Source organism: Hypanus sabinus, chromosome 3 (assembly GCF_030144855.1).
Source record: "Hypanus sabinus isolate sHypSab1 chromosome 3, sHypSab1.hap1, whole genome shotgun sequence".
Classification (NCBI taxonomy): domain Eukaryota; kingdom Metazoa; phylum Chordata; class Chondrichthyes; order Myliobatiformes; family Dasyatidae; genus Hypanus; species Hypanus sabinus.
The window spans coordinates 147321561-147348341 of record NC_082708.1 but is presented as its reverse complement, the minus strand read 5'-3'; the positions used below and the strand labels follow the sequence as shown (position 1 = coordinate 147348341).

At 41.1% G+C, this 26781-nt stretch overlaps 1 protein-coding gene across 2 annotated transcripts in view; it reads right to left on the bottom strand.

The window, feature by feature from the left end:
• Positions 1–26781, bottom strand: part of psd3l (pleckstrin and Sec7 domain containing 3, like) — a 476452-nt gene that overhangs the window by 437302 nt on the left and 12369 nt on the right. The gene's annotated exons all lie outside the window — the stretch shown is intronic.

Here is a 26781-nt window from a genome sequence, read left to right as displayed (position 1 = left end):
CACCTTGCTAATCAAGAGTCCGCCTCCCTCTGACTTAAAAATGTTCTAAGAATCTACTTCCACCACTGTTTAAGAAAGAGTATTCCAAAAGACTGATGAACCACTGAGAGAAATCAAATTGTTAACTAGTAATCTGTTTATTATTGTCACTTGTACCAAAGTACAATGGATGCTTCAGTTTATGTGCATCTCAAACTTCTATGCATTGTTAGCTAAAATACCTTGTGACTGAGACTTTAAATCAAAGTTGCCCATGCCTGCTCAGGTAAACATGTGTCTTGTGATATTTGGCCAGCATTCATCCATCTAAGCAACACACACAGAATGCTGGAGGAACTCAGCAGGCCAAGCAGCACCTATGGAAAAAAATACAGTCGGTGTTTCGGGCCAAGACCTTCCAGCATCTGCAGATTTTCTCTTATTCATCCATCTGATTCTATTACAAGAAAACATAATATGGCATGGACTCAATGGGTTAAACAACTCCTTCCAAGTCATAAGTACATACTTTGTTATAATCTTACATATTTTAGTTTTTGTGACTTAGAAGGCATTATTACCTACAGGTTTTAGTTTTTACCTCTCTTTTAGCAAGGAGAGCAATCCTGCTTAAATAGAAGGAATCTACCCCTCCTACACATCTTCAATGGCTATGTGATATTATCTTATTTAAATTTAGAAAAGATCCACTGCTCAGTCTCTCAATTCGAAACAATCTTTTTTATGATATTTGGGGACCTTTCCTAAATTACTTTTCCAATTTATAAAGTTTAACAGTGCACAGACTTTTATGTATATTTTTATCTTCTCTTCTTAAGCGAATATGTTTTCTTTTCTAATTTATCCATTATCATCCATCAGCTTTTTTCTTTGGTATTTGGTAGGAGGTTGACTTTTTTTATATAATTTTTTTTATGATGTATGACCTATCTTTAAATTTTTGATTACAGAGTGGTATACCTTTATGTGATATGCTATAACATTTTGATCAATTTTATCACAATATATGAATGTACACAAGTTATGTTGAGATGTATCTATGTACTCTGTAAATCTTTTTTTTTTCTTCTGAATAAAAAATATTGTAAAAAGAAAAAGAAGGCATTATTTAGCCCATCCAGGCTATGCCAGTTCTTAGTACCTTCCATCACTTCCCTCATTTATTTCCCTGTGACCCATTCCATCTCAGATATCTATACCTACACCTCCTTCCTGCAATTCTCCTGCCAACCCAGCCACACTAAGAGTGGTCAATTAGCTCACCAGCTCTACCACTTGGGATGTGGGATGCAACTGAAGTACTGAGGAAAATTAATACATTTTCAGGGAGAACACAAGTGATATTCCATCCAGGCTTGACAGGAATCTCAGAGACCTCAGCCTTGACCCTACCTTGTGCAGCTGGTCCCTGGACTTCCTGTCAGATCACCAGCAGGTGGTAAGAGTGGGGTCCCTCACCTCCACCCCTCTGAAGTATCACTGGAAAATAGATTTGAGCCCGGGCCACTGCAGCTGTGAAGCAATAGGCTTGCCAGCCATATCACTGCACTCTGCACACATTTAAATAATGAGCAACTTAAAAAGCACTGCAGAGCATCTCCATTACTAATTAAGCTACCCTGAAATACCTGGTGTTTGCCATATGTTAACTCATACATTTTTCCATTTCTTTGTAATAGTGGGACTCAGAGTCCTAAGGTCAAAATTCCAAACCCAGTGAACTTTTAAATCACTCTATTAAGATTAACAGAAAGAAAGAAATTTCATCGCCTTCATTTCACATTCTGTTGCAAACAGCACAATAAGAATAAATCAAAGGAATACAAACCCAAACAAATTCTTGACAATAATTTTGAGCTTTGTTTAAATTTGAGAACATTGCATCTGTTTTGCTCTTCTTCAAATAATCTTAACAGCAGCCTTCCCTTCCGTAAACACCCATGGCTGAACACTAGAGGGCATCAAAGGAATACGATTCCCAGTTGCAAGCTAGGTTTACTGTGGTCCAGTTCAATAAACATCTCCACAGAAGGTTCAAAATGTGTTTAATGTCATTTCCAGTATGCAAGTGTAAAGGAGACGAAATATTTGTTATTCCAGATCCAATACAGAACAAAAAAAAACACAGAAAGATAAAGAAAACAGTAATAATTTAAAAAATATACGGGTTAAATACATAATAAAGCTTTTATACTTAGATTGATTGTAGGTCTGTAAAGTGCAGTAGGCACAGGAGGTTACTGTCAGGAAATGGTAAGGTAGTGGTGGTTGGGAGTGTGGAGGGATGGGTTAGTGGGTGGAGGAGTCAACCAGCTTTACTGCTTGGGGAAAGAAGCTGTTTTTGAGTCTGCCAGTGTGGATGCTGTGTAACCTCCTCCCTGATGGGTGTAGGACTAACAGTCCATGAGCACAATGTTACTGGCCCTTTTCTGGCACCTTTCTGTATATACATCCTTCATGGCAGGTAGGCTTCTGCCAGTTAATTGAATTCAATTGACTTTATTTCTTACATCCTCAGTATTCCTGAGGAGTAAAAATCTTTACGTTATGTCTCTGTCTGAATGTGCAATCAGAGTAATTTATAATAATTTATAATAAATAGAACAGTCAATGTAACATAGAAATACACTCAAATCAGCATAATCAGTCTGATGGCCTGGTGGAAGAAGCTGTCCCAGAGCCTGTTGGTTCTGGCTTTTATGAGCAGATTGGAGCTGTGGGTGGTGACACAGTCATGAGTATACAGGGTGTAAAGGAGGAGACTTAGTACACATCCCTGAAGGGCTCCTGTGTTGAGAGTCAGAGGGGTGGAGGTGAGGGACCCCACTCTTACCACCTGCTGGTGATCTGACAGGAAGTCCAGGGACCAGCTGCACAAGGTAGGGTCAAGGCTGAGGTCTCTGAGATTCCTGTCAAGCCTGGATGGAATTACGGTGTTGAATGCTGAACTGTAGTCCAAGAGCAGCACTCTCGCATGAGCATCCTGCTTCTCCAGATGTGTAAGGACAGTACGTAGAGCAGTGGCTACTGTGTTGTGATGCATTGGGCAGTTTTCACTACCCTTCCTGTCTGCCGCAGTGCAGATTTTGACCCAGATGCGGTAATCCAGTTTGTTAGGATGCTCTTTACTACATATCTGCAGAATGATGTGAAGCTCTCTTCAGCTTCCTCAGAAAGCAGAGGTGTTGGTGGGCTTTCCTGATTGTGCAGCATGTGTGATCAGGAACCATCAGATACTGTACACTCACCGTTTCCACTACTGTGTTGCTGACATAAAGAGGAGTGTGAGTCACTATCTCCCCTCATAAAACAGAAATATTAGTTCAAATATCATTAAATATTTCAAAGAAGTGAAGGTTGAATACACACAAGAGAATGATTAGAACATAGAACACTTCAGCACAGGAACAGGCCATTTGGCCATAGTGTTGTGCTGAACCAAATCAGTTGGTAATCCAACTAAACTCTTATGTCCATATTCCTCCAGTTTACTCACATCAATGTGCCTATCTGAAAGTCTGTTAAAATTCCCTAATACACTGTATCTACCACCCCGGACACGAAGCACTCTCTGTATAAAGTACTTGCCTCTAACATCTTCTTTAATCCCATCTTGCCTTAAATACTTGCCCACTGATATTAGATATTTCCACCCTGAGAAAAAGATACCGTCTACTCTGTCTGTCCCACTCATAAGTCTCCTGAGTCTGTGGTGGAGGCAAATACACCAGTTCAATTTAAGAGACTACTAGACAGGTATATGGAGGAATTTAAGGCGGGGGGGATATATGGGAGGCAGGGTTTAAGGGTCGGCACAGCATTGTGGGCCGAAGGGCCTGAACTGTGCTGTACTATTCTATGTTCTATTAGAGCTCCTCTCAGCCTTTGTCACTCCAGAGAAAATAACCAAACTTTATCCCACCTCTCGTTATATGATATGCCCTCTAATCCAGACAACATCCTGATAAACCTCTTCCGCAGGCTTTCCAAAACCTCGACATTATTCCTAAAATGGGGTGACCAGAAGCGTATACAATACTCCAGATGAGGCCTAACTGGTTTTATAAAGCTGCAACACAACCTCTTAATTTCTGAACACGATGCAGCGACTAATAAAGGCAAGCATGCCATAAGCCTTTTAACCACCCTGTCAGTGTGTAGCCACTTTCAGGGAGCTATGAACTTGGACCCCAAGTTACCCCTGCTCATCATTACTCTTCAGGGCCTTGCCCTCAATGGTGCACTGTCTCTTCACATTTAACCTCCCAAGGCGCAACACGTCACATTTGGCTGGATTAAGCGCCATCTGCAATTTCTCTGCTCAAATCCGTAAACAATCTATATCCCACTGCTTTTTTTGCCAGTCATCTACACTATCCACAATAGCACCAATCTTCATATCATCTGCAAACTTACTAACCCCCCCATCCATGTTTCCATCCAAGTCATTTATATACTTCACAAACAGCAGATGTCCCAGTACAGATCCTTGCAGAGCAACACTTACATCCAGCTTGAACAGGGGTTCCCAAACCTTTTTATGCCACACCATCCTTAACATTAACCAATGAGTCCGAAGACCCCAAGTTAGGATGCTCTGAGGTAGAATGAATACCTTCAACCACTATCTTCTGTCTTCTATGGGCAAGCCAGTTCTGAAATCAAATGGAAAATTCCCCATGGATCCTATGTATCTTAATCTTTCAAATGAGCCTCCCATGAGGGATCTTGTCAACACCTCACTAAAAGCCATGTAGACAACACCCACAGCTCTACCTTCATCAATCACGCTTGTTACCTCATCCAAAAAACTCAATCAAGTTACTAAGACATGACTTGCCCCACACAGATCCATGCTAGCTGTCCCTAATTAGGCTATGATTTTCCAGATGCTCATAAAGCCAATACCTAAGAATTATCTCCAGCAACCTCCCTACCACTGACATGAGTCACCTGTCTATAGTTTCCAGATTATTCCTAATTCCTTTCTTGAACAATAGAACAATGTTAGCTACTCTCCAGTCCTCTGGGACCTCATCAATGGCAAGTGAGGACAGAAAGACATTCGTAAAAGCCCCAACAATCTCTTCACTTGCCTCTCTCAATAATCCGGGGTATATCCCATTAGGCTCTGGGGACATCAATCTTTTTGTTCTTTAAGATACACGGCATTACCCCTCTCCTTTACTTTGAAAGGTCCTAGCATATTAACACTCTCGGCACTGATCTCCCTATCCTCCACATCCTTCACCTTGATAAATACTGATGTGAAGTATTCGTTAAGGACCTCACCCACATCCTCTGCAGCCAACCAAATGTCGTCCCCCTTAATCCTTGAACGCCACCACCCTCTCGCTAGCTCTCCTCTTGCTCTGAATGTATAGAATGCCAAGAACTTTTCATGGCCCCTCTTGGCTTTGTTAATTCCCTTCTTGAGTTCTTTTCTGGCTTCTTGGTAATCTTCCCGTGTTCTGTTTGAATCTAGCTTCCTGCTTTCCATACTTTTCCTTTTTCTTCTTGACTAAATTCATCACATCCCTTGACATCCAAGGTTCCCTTACCATGCCTTCTTGTCCTTCTGTCTGACCAGAACGTGTCTGTCCTGTACTCTGTGCATTTAGTCTTTAAACACACTCCACATGTCAAATGTGAATTTGCCCAAAAATGTCTGTTCTTAATTACCTGTACATTACCTAGTCCCTGCCTAATGCTCTTGTAGTTTGTCCTGCTCCAGTTTACTATTCTTTCACATGGTCCATGCCTATCCTATATATAGCTATCTTCAAACTTCAGGTGTTGTGGTCACTGATCCACTGAAGGGTCAGTCACCTGGCCAGTGACATTACTCAACACTAGGTCTTGTTGGACTAAACCCTTCTAGATGCACCTAATGAATTCTGTCTCATCTAATCCACTTACACTAAGAAGGTCCCAGTTTATATTAGGAAAGTTGAAATTTCTCATGACAACAACCCTATTGTTCTTACACCTTTCCTCAATATGCATGTGGTTCTGTTCCTCAAGGTCCCAGTGCCTATTGGAAGTGGGGTCTGTTGTATAATCCCATCAGGGTGACTGGGCACTTACTAGTTTTGAGTTCTACAATACAAGCTCAGTGGATGAGCCTTCCATTATATCCTCTCTGAGTGCAACTGTGATATTGTCCTTGATTAGTAGTGCAACTCCCCCCCACTTACCTCACTATCTTTTCTAAGACATCAAAACCCTGGGATATTAAACGCCCATTCCTGTCCCTCTCTTAACTGACTCTCTGTAATGGTCACGACATCATAGATCCATGTACTGGTCCGTGCTCTAAGTTCATCACCTTTAACCATAATACTCCTAGCACTAAAATACACACACTTCTAACTATCCATTCTATCATATGTATTATTTTGCTGCTACTACAGGCCCGAACATCTACCTCCCACTCTATCGATCCACATTCTGATCTGGTGTGTTGGTTCCCATTCCCCCGCCAAATGAGTTTAAACCTACCCAAGTCACCTCCCGGTCAGCACATTGGTTCTCCTCCGGATTAGGTGAAATCTGACCCTCTTGGAGAGGTCACCCTCGCACTGAAAAAGGTTCCAATGGTCCAAAAACCTGAAACTCTGCTTCCTGCAACAGTTCCTCGGCCACTCATTCCTCTGTACTATAATCCCATTCCTGCACTGCCTAGCATGTGGTACTGGGAGTAATCCAGAGATTACTACATTGGAGGTCCTGCTCTTTGTCCTCTTTCCTAACTCCCCATACTCTCTGTGCAGGACCTCTTTCCCCCTTCCTACCTACGCCATTGGTGCCAGTGTGCACCATGATCCCTGGTGGCTCACACTCACCCCTGGGAATATTCTGCAGGCACTCTGAGGCATCCTGGGCCCTAGCAATTGGGAGGCAACTCACCATCCTGGTGACGCTTTCATAGCCACAGAATCTCCTGTCCGTCCCCCTAACTATTGAGTCTCTTATTATAATAACTCTTCCTGGCTTACCCTTCCACTGGCCTAGCTACTGTTACCGTGCCCTGATAGGTCATTTCTCCCCTCCTCCCAGAACAATCCAAAAGGGAATATTTGTTACTGGGGGGGATGGGCCACAGGGGAACTCTGCACTGACTGTTTATTCCCCTTACTTTTCCTGCAGGTAACACACCTACTATCTGAAGTCTGCATTCTGGCAGTGACCACCTCAGTAAAAAATTCATTCATGACGTTTTCAGCCTCAAGGATGTTCCTGAGTCCACCCAGCCCCAGCTCGTCCCTTGACCTTGTTAGCAGGAGCTGAAGTTGCTGCAGGAGTAGTCATCAGGGTGACTGTCAGGTATCCTGAAATCCTATATCTCGGGGAGGAGCATTCTACCATCTTAACCATCCTGCCTATACTGAACTAAGGACTAAGGGTTTACAGACAGTTTTTAAAAAACTTACCTATTCTTACTTGTGTCTCTCTTGAAACCTTTGAGATGTGCACTTACCCGGTCACTTACTCAGCCTCTTCCCATTGAACTTGTTATACCCTTGGCTATACCTTGTTATACCTTCACAAGCCCGGGTTGCATGATCAAAACAACTGATAACTAACAACTCAGCACCTTAGCCTCCACCTGTTCTCACTGAAGCCTGTCAGGCCAAAGCCTGACCACTCTAACACTGCTCTACTGGCTGAATTACCACTCCATTTACACCTCCTTTCCTTTTATTAGCTCAAGTAAATCTCACTCCTGACAAGACTCATCATTTTCAAATGGTTCCATGTATCCTCATTATTATTTATATATTTTTTATTTTCACAATTTGACTTCTTTTGCACATTGGCTGTTTGTCAGTATGTATGTACAGTTAATATTATATTATTATATTATATTATAATATTGTATTATATTACACCATTATATTATGTTTTATTTTTGGCCCAATTATGCAGCTGGCCCATTTAGTCAAAATTTCATGGAAATGGTTTAAAAGGTTTTAAAAAATGAACTACCTTTTAACTGAGCAACAAATGATTTATTTAAGAAATACAGAATATATTGGAACACTAGCAATACTACCACAGTACTATAAAACTGTGTATTAGTTCCTAATAGTATTGATGGAAGAATTCATCCAGTATACACTGTCATGTTCTTTAGATTGACTGCAAATGAACAAAGTCACCTCAGACACCCCGGGCAGGTAATGGACCACCTTCATGCAATGCTTTGAATAATTGCAACCTCCAAATCTTCATTTTCATTGTAACATTCAAGATCATTGTCAATACCTTCAAATTCCTCATAGTTCCCAGTTTGTTGAATTAGTGAAATTGTTTCATTTTCACTACTGGCTGTTTCTGGCATCTCCGAGCCTGTATGCTTGAAACCGCAGTGAGCAAAACAGTTCTGAATTGTCTTTTTGCTTATTTCTCGCCAACTATCATTGACAAAAATAACTGTATTTTGAACACAGACAAATGTAACTGACACTATTTAAAAATTGTTCACTTTAAGTACGGCATAGTGTCTAACAGCCACAAAAGTGCACATGACTTTTCAGCAACAGACTCTTATCCCAAGTAAGCAGATAGTGTCCTAAATAAACAAAGGGAAACCCATCTATTTTCTCTATTTGTTTTTGAGTCTTTAAGAGTTGCCCAAATTAGCGGCTGCCCTGATTAACCAATGGCCTAATTAACCGGAATCTACCATACATGGTGACATATTTTGATAATAAATGTACTTTGACTTTGAGGAAAGGTACATGACACCCCTGTTCGAACAGGTGCTGCTGATAATCCCAATCCCTCACTGAGTAATCAGTTCACAATGCCTTCCGGTTAGCCACTTGTCTAAAGTGAAAAGCATGCACCAGTGAATACAAAGTTAGGCTGTGGTTAGTCATTAAGGGCAGCTCTGAGCACATTCTATCTTTTTAACCTCTCATAAGGAAATTTATTTAACGATATTGTGTAGACTAGACTCTTCCTGCCCTTTGAGCCACACCACCTCAGCAACCCCACATCCATGATTAACTCTAACCAGTCACGGACTATTTACAATGACCAATGAACCTACCCAATACATCTTTGGACTGTGGGAGGGAACGAGAGTACCCAGGGAAAACCCACACATTCCAAGGGGAGGACATACAGAGACTCCTTACACAACAGCGCCGGAATTGAACTCTGACCCCAGAAGCTGTAATAGTGTCGTGCTCACCACTATGCTACTGTGAAGCTCAAATGTCTGCAGCTACCTTACAGAGGCTTATGCACAGTGATGGAACCAGTGAGTTCAGAGTGTCCTTATTGCTCTTGCACAAGGGGATACAATAAATTCAGAAAGGACCACAAATAAATGACTTTTCCACAACAGCAAAATGCTGCTGTCACACGCGGTAACTGAAGCAATTAATCCTACAGAAACGCATTATTATTCACTGAAATAACAGTCATAGGGTTAGAGATTTATAGAAGAATAGAGCATGGAAACATGTCCTTTGTCCTAACTCATGAATTCTGACTAAGGTTCCCACCTTAGCTAGTCACGTCACCCACTTCGAGCCATATCACTTTAAAGCTTACCCATCCACGTTCTTATCCAAATGTCTTTTAAACATTGTTATGGTCCCCACCTCAACTGCTTCTTCAGAAGCTCATCACACATACACAGCACCCTCTTCATGAGGGAGCTGCCCCTCAGGTGCCTTTTAAATCTTTCTTCTCTCACCTAAAATCCTATGCCCTCTAGCTTTTGTCTCTCTTTCCCTGAGGAAAAAAAGCTGTGTGTATTCACCTTATCAAAAGATTGTGAATGCCACCCTTAATTTAACTGCAAGCAGGACCCAGTCCTATAATTTGGCCATTTACCTTCATCATTAATAGCACAAAATGTACTAATTTCTGATCAGGAAATTCATCGGCTCTATCCTCCTCATTGGTCATTTGGTTATTGACTTCAACATATTACAAGGCGGAAGACAGAGATGATCAAGTCACAGATGGTCAAGATATGCTGCCAACTCTGTGGCTCACCTCACCACCGGAGCAAGCATCCTGAGGAAAGGGTCCAGTGGGATTTTGCAGCAGAATCAGGTTTAATATCACCAGCATATGTTGTGAAATTCATTAACTTTGTGAAAGCAGTACAATGCAATACATATATATATATATATAGCAATTACAGCATGGAAACAGGCCACCTCGGCCCTTCTAATCCATGCCAAACGCTTACTCTCACCTAATCCCACCAACCTGCACTCAGCCCATAACCCTCCATTTCTTTCCCGTCCATATACCTATCCAATTTTACTTTAAATGACAATATCGAACCTGCCTCTACCACTTCTACTGGAAGCTTGTTCCACACAGCTACCACTCTCTGAGTAAAGAAGTTCCCCCTCGTGTTAGCCCTAAACTTTTGCCCCCTAACTCTCAACTCATGTCCTCTTGTTTGAATCTCCCCTACTCTCAATGGAAAAAGCCTATCCACATGAACTCTATCTATCCCCCTCATAATTTTAAACACCTCTATCAAGTCCCCCCTCAACCTTCTATACTCCAAAGAATAAAGGCCTAACTTGTTCAACCTTTCTCTGTAACTCAGGTGCTGAAACCCAGGTAACATTCTAGTAAATCTCCTCTGTACTCTTTCTATTTTGTTGAGATATTTCCTATAATTCAGTGACCAGAACTATACACAATACTCCAAATTTGGCCTCACCAATCCCTTATACAAATTTAATACATGACAAATATAGAGAAAATAAATGAATTAGAGTATATATATGTATATTAAATAGTTAAGTTAGAATATGTAGTGCAAAAACAATTTTTTTTTTGAAGTAGTGAGATAGTGTTCATGGGTCAACGTCTATTTAGGAATTGGATGGCAAAGGAGAAGAAGCTGTTCCTGAATCGGTGAGCGTGTGCCTTCAGGCTTCTGTACCTCCTACGTGATGGTAACAGTGAAAGGAGGGCATATCCTAGGTGGTGAGGATCCCTAACGTTGGACATCACCTTCTTGAGGCACTGGTCCTTGAAGATGTCTTAGATGCCATGAAGGCTAGAACCCATGATGGAGCTGACCAGTTTTATAACTTTCTACAACTTACTTCGATCCTGTGCAGGGCACCCCCTAACCCCCACCCCTCACACCAGACAGTGACGCAGCCAGTCAGAATGCTCAGCATGGTATATCTGTAGAAGTTGGACTGTTTTAGGTGACAATCCAAATCTCCTCAAACTCCTAATGAAATATAGCGTTCTTTATAGCTGCATCAATATGTTGCAAACAGGTAAGGTTCTCAGAGACATTGATACCCAGGAACTTGAAATTCCTCATTCTCTCCACTTCTGATCCCTCTAAGAGGATTGCTTCATGTTCCCTCATTCTAGTCTTTCTTGCTGAAGTCCACTATCTTTGGTCTTACTAACGTTGAGTGTGAAGTTGTTGCTACAACACACTCAATCATCCGATATATTTTGCTCCTGTATACCCTCTCATCACCATCTGAGATTCTGCCAGCAATGGTTGTATTATCAGCAAATTTATAGATGGCATTTGAGCTATGTCTAGGCACACAGTCATGGGTATAGAGAGAGTAGAGCAGTGGGCTAAGCACACACCCCTAGGGTGCACCCATGCTAATCATCAGTGAGGTGGCTGAACAGAGACAGCTGGCAATGTAGCACAACCCTACTCATCTAAGTGAGGTCAACAGCCTTAATTTAAAAAGTTAAGCAGTTTGTTTGTTTTTCCATATTTTACTTCATGTTTTAGTCAATTAATCACAGCCATAAGGAAGGAGGTACAGGAGTCTCAGGACACACATCACCAAGTTCAGGAACTGTTATTACCCCTCAACCTTCAGACTCTTGAACCGGAGGGGATAACTTCACTCAGCTTCATTTATCCTATCATTGAAATGTTCTCACAACATATAGACTCACTTTCAAGTACTCTTCATCCATGTTCTCAATATTAATTGCTTGCTTGATCATTTATTTATTTATCTATTTATTTATCTATTTATTTATCTATTTATCTATCTATCTATTTATTTATTTATTGCCATTGCTTCTATCTGTTTGTACTTGCACTGTTTGTTGTCTTTTGCACACTGGTCAAATGCCCAAGATGGTTCAGTCTTTCATTGATTCTATTATGATTAATATTCCATTATAGATTTATTAAGTACGCCTGCAAGAAAATGAATCTCAGGATTCTGTATGATGAGATATATGTATTTTAATAATAAATTCACTTTGAACTTTGGCAGTAAGAGGTAAGTGAGTAAGGGTGTGAGGGAATGGTGATAGGGAGGGAATGCTGAGTACCAAGTGAACAAGGTTGACCAGACCAAACACAATTCATTCCAATATCCTTAAGATCCACACATCCATTTCTATGACTATAATCCCAATGAATACTCTATTTAACATGCCTCAAATATCTAATTCTGGATAAGGTCTATTATACAACTGCTATTGGTGTCAGCAATTTGGTATAACTTAGCCCTCATTAGATATGCCCTTCACACCAGCACTATAACGAGGAGGAGAGCAAATGGAGACACTCCAGCCCAGTTTCAGGGTCTTCTCATCGCTGAACTGGTGAGCTGGTACTCAGACATGCACAGCAGTTCCGTTCACTGTTTAACACTACTTCAGCTGCGATCAGCTAAAACATAAACATGAACAGTATGTTGTAAGCAAAAGAAAGACAAAATAAAGCTGTTAAAACATGTCCAACTATTCCTATCAAACAAGAACAGAGATTGCAATGGTTATGATGCTACTGTAGTCAAATAACCCATGAAATGGTCTAGTCACTATGAAGCAGCCTGTTTTGTTGGTACATGTTCCCCTCAGGAATAAATAACACCAGGTACTCAAGGTGGAATCCAAATCTGTCCAGTATTCAAAGTCCTGATCTGTGTCTCCTGCTCTCCAACTCTCACATGCCATTTTTACCAGCTAGTCTAACCCAATGACAGCATGCCCATGTGCATGTCAATTGATAGCAACCATGTATCAAAGGTAATGCATACAGGAAATAGAATCTCAAGGTAGTACAGATTGAGTACCCCCTGTCAGAGATTCCAAAATTCAAAGATCTCCAAAATCCTAAATCTTTTTGAGATTTAGGACATGACATCACCGACATGACATCACAAATGGAAAATTCCACAAGACACTGGGAAGGTTCCCAGGTGATGCCCAGGGACACCACAGACGTGGCCTCACATATTTAATGCAAAAAAATAGAAAAACACTGCATAAAATGAAAAATGAAGATCTTGAATGTGTATCGTCATCGTCGGGGTGAACATATGCTGCTTAACAGTATGCTGATCATGAAACAAGCAAAGATTTATCATGATGAACTGAAAATTGAAGTAAATTGTGAATATTAAGCAGGCTGGTTGCAGAAGTTTAAGAAAAGACACAGCATTAAAGTTGTTAAAGCACCTGCTGATACTGAAAATCTAGCACCAGAACAAGTGTACAGTGCTGATTGTTTTTGTACCTTACATAATAGCATTAATTTTTTTAAGTATTGCTGATGAACATCTAACACCAGAACAAGTCTACAAAGCTGGTTGTTTTTATACATTACATAAAACACTAAAGTAAAATACAAAGACAGTGTACTGCAACCTTTTAATCAAAACGTCACCATAGGTGAAGTCTGAAAGCTGCCGTTGTTTTTTGTTGTTCAACAGTTGATTCCGGTATTCTCCCAATGCTGCTGTGCTGCTTTTCTAACACCCCCCCCCCCCCACACACACACACACACACACACACATTATCTTTTCATTATGTTAATGGAATGTAATAATTTTTACTGCAAGTACATATGAATAATGAAGTGCAAGACAAAGATTGCCTACCAGCAGCACATATATTCAGAATTAGCTTGGGATTGCCATTATTTCTATCTCATTATATATTCCAAAATCCAAAACATTTCCAGCCCCAGGCATTTTGGATCAGAGGTCCTAAGCCTACGGAAAGTAACATATACATAATTTGATAATAACTTCGAAGAATGGGAGCTCTCCTTCCATCTTACTACAGAGCCTGTAAAAGGTATTCATCCCCCGCCTTGGAAATTTTCGTGTTTTATTGTTTTACAACATTGAATGACAATGGATTTAATTTGGCTTTTTTTGACACTGATCAACATAAAAAGACTTTTTCATGTCAAAGTGAAAACAGATCTCTACAAAGTGATCTAATTTAATTACAAATATAAAACACAAAATAATTGATTGCATAAATATTCACCCCCTTTAATATGACACACCAAATCATCACTGATGCAGCCAATTGGTTTTAGAAGTCACATAATTAGATAAATGGCAATAACTATGTGCAGGCAAGGTGTTTCAATTGACTGTAATAAAAATACACCTGGATCTGGAAAGTCCAATTGCTGGTGAGTCAGTATCCTGGCAAAAACTACACCATGAAGGCAAAAGAACACTCCAAGCAACTCCAAAAATGTTATTGAAAAGTACAAGTCAGGAGATGGATACAAGAAAAATTCAAAGTCACTAACTATCCCTTATCATACAGTTAAGTCAATCATCAAGAAATGGAAAGAATATGGCACAGCTGTAATCTGCCTAAAGCAGGCCGTCCTCAAAAACTGAGTGACCACACTAGGAGGAGACTAGAGAGAGAGTCCAGCAAGAGACCTATAACAGCTCTGGAGGAGTTACATACTTTGGTGGCTGAGATGGGAGAGATTGCACATGCAAGAACTTGCCTGGGTGCTTCACCAGTCGCAGATTTATGGGAGAGTGGCAAAGAGGAACGCAGAGTTGAAAAAGCTTCACATGAAATCTTGGCTAGAGTTTGTCAGAAGGTGTGTGGGAGACTGAAGTCAGCTGGAAGAAGGTTCTATGGTCTGATGAAATCAAAACTGAGCTTTTTGGCCACCATACAAAATGCTATGTTTTGTGTAAGCCAAACACCACACATAATCAAAAACACACCATCCTGACTGCGGTAGTGGCTGCTTCATGCTGTGAGGATGCTTCACTGCAGCTGACCCTGGAAAACTGTGATGGTAGAAGGTAAAATGAATGCAGCAAATTCAGGGAAATCCTGGAGGAAAACCTGATGGAATCTATACGAGAACTGCAACTTGGGAGATTTGTTTTCCAGCAAGAAAATGACCCCACCAAGCATAAAGCCAAAACCACACAGGAATGGCTTTAAAATAAAACAAAGTTAATGTCCTGGAGTGGCCAGTCAGAGTCCAGACCCCAATCCAATTGAGAATTTGTGACTGGACATGAAAAGGGCTGTTCTCTCTCACGCAAGCAATCTGACAGAGCTTGAGCAGTTTTGTAAAGAAGAATGGGAAAATAAAATTGCAGTGTCCAAACTGCAAAGGTGATAAAGACCTATCTACACAGACTTGAGGCTCTAACTGCTGCCAAAGGTGCATCTACTAAATACTGACTTGAAGGAGGTGAGTAATTATGCAATCAATTATTTTTTGCTTAATAATTGTAATAAATTTAGACGAATTTGTAGAAATTAAGTCTTCACTCTGACATGAAAGAGTCTTCCCTCTTGATCAGGGTCAAAAAAAGCCAAATTAAATTCAGTGCTGTAAAACAATAACCCATGAAAACTTCCAACAGGGGGCGTGAATACTTCAGTACTTTTTATAAGCACTAATCTAAGAGTCTTTCAGGATAATTGTTCAATGACCATTACTCTGACCAGTTCACCTTGGCAAAGGTCAGGGATCAAAACACCAGCCCACTTCATCAGGCTTCTCCTTCCCCTCTCACTGTAGCCTCCTCTGACTCTACCAGCCTTGTAGATCTTTGAATACTCTTGTTCATTCATAAACTTAATTGATCCATCATTGGTGGGCACGCCATCAGATGTCATGGCCCAAAGCTCTGAAACCTGTTCCTTTTATCCCTCTGCACTTGCATCCTTTAACGCCTTAAAAGTTAACACTTTATCCAGGCTGTTGATTATCTGTTTCAACATGGCTCAGTGTCAAATTCAGTGTTGTAACTTTGTAGTGAAGCAGATTAGGGCAGGTAGGTGTGCTCTGTTCCTGTTGCTGAAGTGTATGTGATTTTTAAAAGAGCACTGTGGGAAGGAATGGATGCATTGGAATGGGGAGGTGGGAGTGTTTCTGCTTTCAGATATAAATCACTATTATAGTTCATCAATGCATTTATGCCCAAAATATTGAAGGCACTTAGTTTATATCCTACACATTAAATCCATCACTTTTTCTGTTACACATATACTGTATAACCATGATACTGTAGTGTAGGATTTTTAAAATTGAAGCAGCTGTAGTTTAACTAATGGAAACAATGAACATTTTTTGTAATTTAGAAACAGAAAGGCCTAGTGGATACAGCCTTGTCTATCACAGGACGTGCCCTCCCCACCATCACATCTACAAGAAGCACTCACTGCCACAAGAAAACAGCATAGATCGTCAAGGATTCCACCAACCAGGCCACGCTCTCTCCTTGCTGCTGCCATTGGGAAGGAAGTACAGGAGACTTAAGTTTAAAGTTCAAAGTTCAATATACATTTATTATCAAAGTATGTATATATTATACAACCTTGAGATTCGTCTCCTAACAGGCAGCCTGAGACAAAGAAACCCTTAAGAACCCATTTAAAAAGATTGACAAGTACCCAAAAACTGGTGTAAGCAATAAATGCAAGCAAATAGCATTCTGAACTGCAGTAAACAAAGATAGTTTGGCTACAGACCCTTAACTCAGCGCAAAGGGAAATGCGAGCTAAAGTGGTCCAATCTTCCTCTTTGGCCCCAACACCCTGACCCTTTCAATCTGGTGCATAAATCATGGTCCAAACCGGGTTCAGTCACTTCAAGACGCTCTGGGGCCTGTTCCTGACCTCTCCAATTTGGACCGGCACTTAAATCCATCAAGCCTCAGGTGTTCCTTCCTCTCGGTGGCAGGCCCACTGCTTCAGCTCACCTCGGTTCTGCCACATGGAGTTGCCTCCAAGTCCAAAGGAAATTTATTGACCATTGCTTGTAATGATTGTTTCCACAAAAAAAGTGTGAATAACAAACTGTCTTGTTGTTTCTCTTATTTCATCAGCCACCAGCTAGAAATCACTGAGATTCAGCAGTGCCATCTAAAACTGCAAATGTCAGAGAGAAATGTCCCACTATCAGGTCCAGGAACAGTTACTACCCATCAACAGGAAATGTCAGAGATAAATGTCCCACTATCAGGTCCAGGAACAGTTACTACCCATCAATGGGAAATGTCAGAGATAAATGTCCCACTATCAGGTCCAGGAACAGTTACTACCCATCAACGGGAAATGTCAGAGAGAAATGTCCGATTATCAGGTTCAGAAACAGTTACTACCCTTCAACCATTAGACATCTGAACCAGCATGGGCAACTTCACTCAGCTATACATTGAACTCATTCCACAACCTATTGTACTGACTTTTAGGGATGATATAACACATGTTGTCAGTATTATTTATATTATTTTGTTTTTGCAGTTTGCCTTCTTTTTTAACAATTTTTTAACAATTATCATTGGTTAGTCTTTGTTTTTCGTTGATTCTATTGTAGTTCTTTGTTCTACTGTGAATGCCCGCAAAAAACAAATCTTTGGTTGCTTTTTGGTGACATATACACTCAGTGGCCACTTTATCAGGTAGCAACTGTACCTAATAAAGTGACCACAGAACTTATGTGATCTTCTGCTGCTGTGGTCTATCCACTTCAAGGTTCAATGTGTTGTGCATTTAGAGATGCCCTTTTGCACACCACTGTTGTAACGCGTGGTTATCTGAGTTACTGCCACACTCCTGTCAGCTTGAACCAAGTTCCTGCATGTCAACATCTCTGAAGATCTACCCTGGACCCAACATAGTGATGCCATTCCAAAGAAAGCAAAACAATGCTACATTTCATTAAGAGATTTGACGCGTATGTCATGAAAGACTCTGTCAAGTTTCCACAGGTACCATGGAGAGCATTCGAACTGCTTGCTTCACTGTCAGGTGTGGAGAGGCCACTTCACATGATTGGAGAAAGCTGCAGAAAGTAGCAAACCCTGCCAACTCCATCATAAGTACGAGCCTTCCCAGCAATGAGGACATCTTCAAAAGGCGATGCCTCAAAAGGCAACATCTATCATCAACGATCCCCATCACCCAGGACATGCCCACTTCTCATGGCTAAAACCATTGAGGAGATACAGGAGACTGAAAACGCACACTCACTGTTCTAGGAACAGCTTCTTCCCCTCCACTATCAGACTTCAGAATGGACAATGAATCCATGTACACTACCTCACAATTTTTCTCTCTCCCTTTTTTTTAAACTACTTATTTAAGATATATATATACACACACATTAAATGTTTTGTTTTGATATGCTGCAAAAAAACTTTTCTAGATTATTTTTCTCATGGATAATTGCTGATAGACTTCCAGATTAAGATGTTGCTACCAAAGATGTGCGACAGCTTACTGTGGTTCAAAAGTAAAGGAATTCAATTTAAAACATTACTAATAACGCTTTTTTGTTAAAGAAAAGTAAATTGTGGCAAACTATCACTGCAAACAATGAAGAAATGAGCAAAGGCAAAGGAAATTTGCAAGACGTACCCTACTGGTGTGCTGCAAAATTGACACACTTGGAGTTGGAGTGAACAATTCGGAGGGGAGAAGACAGGAAGGAGGAGTCCAACCTACCTGGGTGCAAGGGTGGATCATTCCAAGTGCCGAGCTGATTAGGAGAGGTCGAGAACAGTTTCTTCAGCAGTGAAAATCAGGTCCAAAGTGAATCTCTGGGTGACATGTTCTAGGCCTGGGGAGATTTGCTACAGTGAGTCCTGGGTCTGTCTAAATGTTGGCCCAGACGGGATGGAAGGCAGGGTGTTGGGCGAGGTTGGATTGCTCAGGGCACTGAGCCGATTTGGAGAGGTTAAGAACAGCTTATCCAGCAGTGAAATCTAGGCCTGAAGTGAATCCCTTCGGCAGGGCTGCATCCTAGTGAGAGATTTGAACAATTTAAACACTGGGCCAGTTAGTCTGAAGGCTCTTGTCTCCATAATGTTAATGCTGTGAGACTGCCCCTAGCTGCTGTTCTTCATGTCTGCAAACTTTGCAGCCAATTTGCCCCACTAATATGATGAACTGAATACCAAGGCTTTAGGCCTACTCCATGCTGCTCCAGCAATTTGATTCTAAAGTCTCAAGTTGGTTCAGAATGCTGTTGTTTTTGCTCATTTCCTTTGTTTACATGATTTATTTTGTGTTTTTTTCCCCCTCTTTCTCTGTGGGCACTGGGGGGTTGCTCTTTTTTTTAAAAAATTGGGTTCTTTTGGGTTCCTTGCTTTGTGACTACCTGTAGGCAATCAAATCTCAAGGTGGTATAACTTATGCATTCTTTGATAATAAATGCACTTTGAATCTTTGAATCATCATATTGACAGCAGAAGCAAATTGCAGGAGAAACCCAGCAGGTCAGGCAGCATGTGTGGAGGTAAAAGGATGATTGGCATTTTGAGTCGAGACCCTGCATGAAGAAAGAGAGTGCTGTGGGAAGATAGTAAATACATAGAAATTATAGAGATTAATTAAAAGGAGCTAGTAAGGGATAAACTGAACCAGATGAGGAAAAAGTTATGGGTGGATAGAACCAGATGAGGGAAGGGGGAAGTTTTGAACCAGAACATGATAGAAGACATAGGGAAAATGAGAACATTTTAAAAAAAAGATGGAAACAAGTGGGAAAGGGGTTAGAGACAGAGGATTCTAAAAGATAGGTGGAACCAGATAGGGGAGAGATAATGGGCAACAAAACTAGGTGAGGAATGGGATAGAAAAGGTGAACCAAGGAAGAAGAAAGAAAAGCCTGACAGATGGGTACTAGAATGATGAGCAGATAGAACCAGGTACAGGATGGGTGAGGATTCTTGATAATGAGGGTAGTGTGGAAAAGGTGGACAGAAGGAAAGAGAACTTCAGTTGACAATTGGATGTGGGAAAGGACCATAGGGATGTGGTTTACCTGAAATTAGATAATTCAGTATTGATTCCATTAGGCTGTAGGCTGCCATAAAAGAATCTAAGGTATTCTTCTAGTTTGTACTTGGCCTCCCTATGGTAGTAAAGAAAGCTGAGGACAAAGGGTTAAGTGTGGAAATGGGAAGGGGAGTTGAAATCTCCAGCAGGCAGAAGTTTAAATTGTCCATTACAGAGAGAGCATAGGTGCTTTACAAAATGGGTTTCCTAATCTATGCTCGGTCTCATTGAAGTAAAGGAGGCCAGATTTCGAGCATTGAATGCAACTGACCAGAAATAGAGGTATCACATATGATTCTGTGCCTCACCTGGAAAGGCTGTTTAGGTCCCAGGATGACGGTGAAGGAGCAGATGAAGGAACAGGTGTTCCACCTTCTACAGCTTCAAGAGAAAGTGCCAGATATCAGGTCAATAGAGAGGACTGAGTGAGTCAGGGAGTCATGTAGAGAGTAGCCCCAGTATAAACAGAAAAAGGTGGAGGGGGTAGATGTGACTGGTGGTGGCATTCCATTAAAACTAGCACAATTGGCAAAGGATGATATGCTGGATGGAGAGGCCATTAGTATGGAATGACCTCCAAGTGGAAGCTCGTTGTATTAGAAACTGTTAAAATCTTAAACGGATAATGAACTCTAGAACATGAAGTCTTTCCAAACCAATATTTCCAAGATTAATTCTAAAATATTCAATCAATTTCTGAAAACTATAATATTGGTACCAATCATTTTAAGCAATTTAAGATCTGAGAGACACAATAAACCTGGAGTCAGTCCTGATGAATGGTCTCAACCTGAAACGTTGACTGTCCTGTCCATTTTCCTCCACTGAAGCTGCCTAACCTGCTGAGTTTGTCCAACTCGTTAGTGTGTTGATCCATAATAATGTGTCTAGAAGTGTGGTTATAATGCCATGTGTTTGAAAATAACCTGTTCCCAGAGTAAAATGTTGTAATAATTTGCCCACATTGTTTTCTGCCACTCTAGAAATTCAACCTGACAAATCACCTCTTAAAACATTTCTGGAGAAACTGAGTTCTTCTACATTTTCAGCTTCTAGTTGGGCGGTCTTCTTTCTCTCAGGTGGTGTGGGAACATCATCATTGGGTAGGAGCTTCTCATTGCATGTTGTATCCCCTTACATTACATCAGATTTCCAGGTGAGGACTCTTCTGACTCTTGCACAAGTTCCTTCAAACTGCCAAACAGATAACATGCTTTCAAGGTGGAGTACCCTGACTGGTACAGCAATTTGAATTAAAAGAAATGCAAAATTTCAAAGTAAATGTATTACCAGAGCACATATATGTTGAGATATATCTTGAGATTCATTTTCTTGAAGGCATTCAGAGTAGAACAGAGAAATAGAACTGTTAAGATAACTTTTCCTGAACCTGGTAGTGTGGGACCAAGGCTCCTGTACCTTCTTCCTAACAGCAGCAGCGAGAAAAGAGCATGGACAAGAGAAAATCTGCAGATGCTGGAAATCCAAGCAACACACACAAAATGCCAGGGCAACTCAGCACGCCAGGCTGAATCTATGGAAAAGCGTAAAGTCGACGTTTCAAGCTGAGACCCTTCACGTGGGCTGGATGGTGAGGGTCCTGCTCTCTTGTGGCAGCACTCCCATTCCTTGCTTGTGCGAAGCTCACAGAGTAAAGAGAATTCATGGTAATAATAAACACAACAATGAATACAGCAATGAGTACAAAACCACAGAACAGTGCAAAGTGTAACAGTGCAAACTGAAGTAGTGTAGAACAAGTGTTGCCTTTCTGCTTTTGCAGTGAAAGTGCTGGGGTCAAGGAGGGGTAGATGGGGCAAAACTGAGCATGCCCGGGAGTCAGGTGAGGGTGGAGGAAAGGAGGGGGTGGGGAAGATGAAGTTGTGGGATCACATTGGCACAAATGGTGGACATTACACAGCTCCTCACAAATACTCAATATTGCAGCATTAGTGCCGATTTTCAATGACCTCTATTCCTTCCAGTATATGTGTGAATCTGTTCAGTAATGTGAATAGTTCATAAGCTTCATATAGGTCACGGCTGTCTTCATTGTTTATATTTCCCATTCATTCCAGCAGCTTTGCACTGCGTGTTCTCTGTGTTCTTACTTTACTTTCAAGAAAACAATCAAAGTAAGTCCCTTGATACCACAATTACAGCAAATAGACTCTATGTCTGCGCACATTAACTTCCACACAGATAGTGTCCGTCCATCACATTATTCTTCCCATTTTCTGAATATGCACTTCAGCTTAGCCCCGGATTACAGTCTGTTGCAGTGAGTGCAGTCTTCCTTGCTGCTTTATGTTGGTGGGGGGGGGGGGGGGGGGTGAGCAGCATCGGTGCTGGTGTTGCAAAAAGACTAAATAAACTCATCAAGAAGGCGGGATCCATCCTTGGCTACAACCTGGACTCTTTTGAGTTAGTGGTGGAGAGGATGGCACTAAACAAACTGTTATCCATTGTGGACAATCTGGCACATCCTCTCCATGACCTCCTGCATAAGCAGTGGAGCACCCTTTTGAACAGACTCATTCAGCTCCATTGTCACAAGGATCATAACAGAAAATCTTTCCTACCAAATGCAATAAACATATGCAACAGTTCATCTCTGTGCGACAGAACACACATCATAGTACAATAGTCTCTGCTTTATTACTTTGTACATTATTATTGGACATTGGTAAATAGTTATTGTGTATATAATTATTCTGTACTTTATTATTAAGTCTGCACAGGTTCCTAAGGTTGTCATAAGCTCCCACTACCTATAAAGTGCTGCAAATGGCATGTGACTCTGACAACAAAGTCCAACTCTTGGCCTTCACACTTGTCTTAGCTTCTAGGCCCAGCGGAACTGTTTCTACTGACAAGAGGAAGGGCCCAATGCAGACCACTGGCGCCTCAAAACCAGTTGCTTCGGGCAGGTGGGGCTCATCAGATTTGGATGGCAGCCCGCCTAGGAGAAGGAAAACTCTGATTTTAAACCTCCTCTGTCTTGCGGCCATGGGAAAGGCTTCAGGAGTAAACCCCAAGGAAGAAATCTGGAGCAGAGGTCCCTAAGGCAGTTTGATGTTGTTACAACTTCACTCTGGCAACCTCTGCGGCAACACTGGTGCCAAGCTGTATCAGCAATTGCCCTTCCCTTGGACTACATCAGTGATGTAGAGAGGGGGAACCCAATGCACGGGTTCTTTAAATCTTTCTGCTCAGACTTGCGCCTTGGAAAGGATACAGTCCACCAGAGGCACAAACCCGTGATCACCTGGGATCAATGGCTGCCTACTGTTAGAATTGAATTGAAATGAACTGAATTAAATTGACTTTATTTCTTACATCCTTCACATACATTAGGAGTAAAAATTTTTACGTTACATCTCCATCTCAGTTGCAATCTTAATAATTTATAATAAATAGAACAGTCAATGTAATATAGAGTACACTCAAATCAGAGTGAGTTCATCAGTCTGATGGCCTGGTGGAAGAAGCTATCCCAGAGCCTGTTGGTCCTGGCTTTTATGCTGCGGTACCTCTTCCCAGATGGTAGGAGATGGAATAGATTGTGGTTGGGGTGACTTGGGTGACCCCAGTGATCCTATGCACCCTTTTTACACACCTGTCCTTGTAAATATCCTGAATCATGGGAAGTTCACATCTACAGATGCTCTGGGCTGTCCTCACCACTCTCTGCAGAGTCCTGCGATTGAGGGAGGTACAGTACCCATGCCAGGCAGTGATGCAGCCAGTCAGGATGCTCTCAGTCATGCCCCTGTAGAAACTTCTTAGGATTTGGGGGCCCATACCAAACTCCCTCAACCATCTGAGGTGAAGGAGGCGCTGTTGTGCCTTTTTCATCACACAGCTGGTGTGTACAGACCACGTGAAGTCCTCAGTGATGTGGATGCTGAGGAACTTGAAGCTCAACCTCAATCCATTGAAGCTCAACCTCAATCCCTCTCAACCCCAATCCATTGATGTCAATAGGGGTTAGCCCATCTACATTCCTCCTGCAATCCACAACCAACTGCTTTGTTTTTGTGACATTGAGGGAGAGGTTGTTTTCTTGACACCACTGTGTCAGAGAGATGACTTCTTCCCTGTAGGCCACCTCGTTATTGTTTGAGATAAGGCCAATCAATGTAGTGTCGTCGACAAATTTAATTAGCAGATTGGAGCTGTGGGTGGCGACACAGTCATGGGTGTACAGGGATTAAAGGAGAAGATTCAGTATGCAACCCTGAGGTCTTCAGTATTGAGGGTCAGAGGGGCAAAGATGTGTGAGCCCACTCTTAACACCTGCCAGCAATCTGACAGGAAGTCCAGGATCCAGCTGCAAAAGGCAGGGTCAAGGCCGAGGTCTCTGAGCTTCTTGTCGAGCCTGGATGGAAGTAAGGTGTTGAATGCTGAACAGCATTCTCATATAAGCATCCTTCTTCTCAAGATGTGTAAGGACGGTGTGTAGGGCTGTGGCTATCGCATCATCTGTTGGTCGGTTGTGTCGATAGGTGAATGTAGGGGCTCCAGTTTGCAGATGTAATCCTTGACCACTGCTAAGTGTGTTTTTCACAGAAGAATTTCCCACTCAGGATCAATAAACTATTTTTTATTATTAAATTCCAAACCTTTGCTGAGTGATCTCAAAGTGCTTGTTTAACCAGAGACTCCATTGCCTAGACACTATCAAATCCCACAGAAAGCTCAATATTTTCTTACTGAGTAACTCTTCTTTGATCGCATACACTTCATACTCTGTCACTTTCCAAACCTGCACCATAATCGGGGTTTAGCAATCCATCCCAAATTAATGACAGACTTCAATAGGTTGGTCCAGGTTGAACTATTATTCTTACCCTGTTGAACTGCAGGAAAGAGGGTGGTGTACCCATAATATTCAATTAGTTTAACCAACTCTTTAAATGTCCATCCCTGGGGTTAGCTGGAGACAGCAAAGTTTCTACCAATTTGAATGCTTTGGCAACTAAAGCCAGAAGCAAAATTACATTCTTATTAATTTCTTCAATGTTATTTTCATGCAAATGCACTTTATTCTTCCTATTATTTAGTCCATGGTTCAACTGAACAACTAAATGAATTCTAAAGAGCCATTTGTGGTTGCCTTGACAACAGAACTATGCATGAGGCTGTTCCATAGCTCCAGAGGAGGACCCACAAAAATCTCCTAAAAAGCGAGGAATAATAATTCTGTAAACATACTCTCAGTTTGCCTTCCATTACCAATCATAATGCCATTAAATATATACACCCACAGGGTTAAGAAAAACTTACAAAATCACAAGTTAAGACCATGCACAAGACTGTGTAAAGAAGCAATTTTTAGTTTTAGCATAATCAATCAAGACAACATTAATCACAAGTGAGATTACATGGTTCCCAGGGATTCTAATGAGCAGTTTCAGAATGCCAATTCTTTTTATTTCATAGTACTTAACAAATCCTTCAGCATAAATAATTATGGTAGAAGGGGTATTGCTAGTACAGTATTTGGGTTGAATTGAATTGGAAACCATATTCCCCAGCCTGCCTCTGGGAAGTCCACCTCAACCCTGCCCATGGACTGAAATCGCCATGCTTTTGAAATAGTAATCAAAACCTGTGGATTGGAACGATGTTCTGTTTTTCTCACTTACCTGTATTGGTTTAATTTATTTATTAATTGATTTGTGCTTTAATGGAATCCTTTTTTCATTTTAATGTGTTCGTTTATTTGAAGCAATTTTAAAAAATGATTAATTTCAGAAACACAATAATTCTGACAGAGACTCACAGACTTTGAGAGCTAATATTGCCTTTTATGACCAAGACTGTCCAGGCACCAATAGTACTCCAGAGGAGGCCTCCTCACCACACCTTGCTGCTAGATCGGGATAGCCAGAATAACAAGGGCCACATGTCCAAAAAAAGGACAGTACTGGCAAGAAGAGAACTCAAAGGATGAATGCAAGTCTGAGGAATGGGCCAAACTGGGCAAGATTTGCTCCATTGAACTTTTAAGGTATAAAACAGTTGTGTTTCTGTTACTTTTTTTCTAAAAATGTATCATCTTTAACCATTTTTATCTTCATTGCTCTGCATTGCAACAATGGAACAGTTTGGAAATATCTTAAAATTCACAATACCTAAGAACGGAGGAGCCTAGATTATTTTAGTTCCCTTGTGCTCTATACTCACATGTGTATGCTTTAATCATGCCTTTCACCCAACTTAATGTGGTCATTATTTGTATTCTTGTCATACTGAAATATACTTTTAATTTACTATTAATTATCATAATCAAGTTTATTATCACTAGCTTATGTCATGAAAATTGCTGTTTTGTGACAGCAGTACTGTGGAATACATAAGTTCACTGTAAATTACAAGAAATAAAGTAAAATCGAAATAGTGAGGTAGTACAGTAGTTTATCATTTCATCTTGAGCTACACTGAGCCCCAAACTAGAATGGCAGAGCAGTCGCAAATTACGCATTGAATTTTACCCTTTAAAAATCACCTGTTCAGGAAACATCTGCGTATGGTATTAAATCGATACGTCAGGATGCACTGAGTGCAGCATGTTTAAAAGAATGTCCACTGTGTTTCAAAATCAAAGATCATTTCCTATTACAGGCTTTATTTTAACAGAGATAATGCTGAGCAATTGCTTCCACAGTTTAGATAGTTCCGTCTTAGTGACGCCATTTGGCCAGAAAC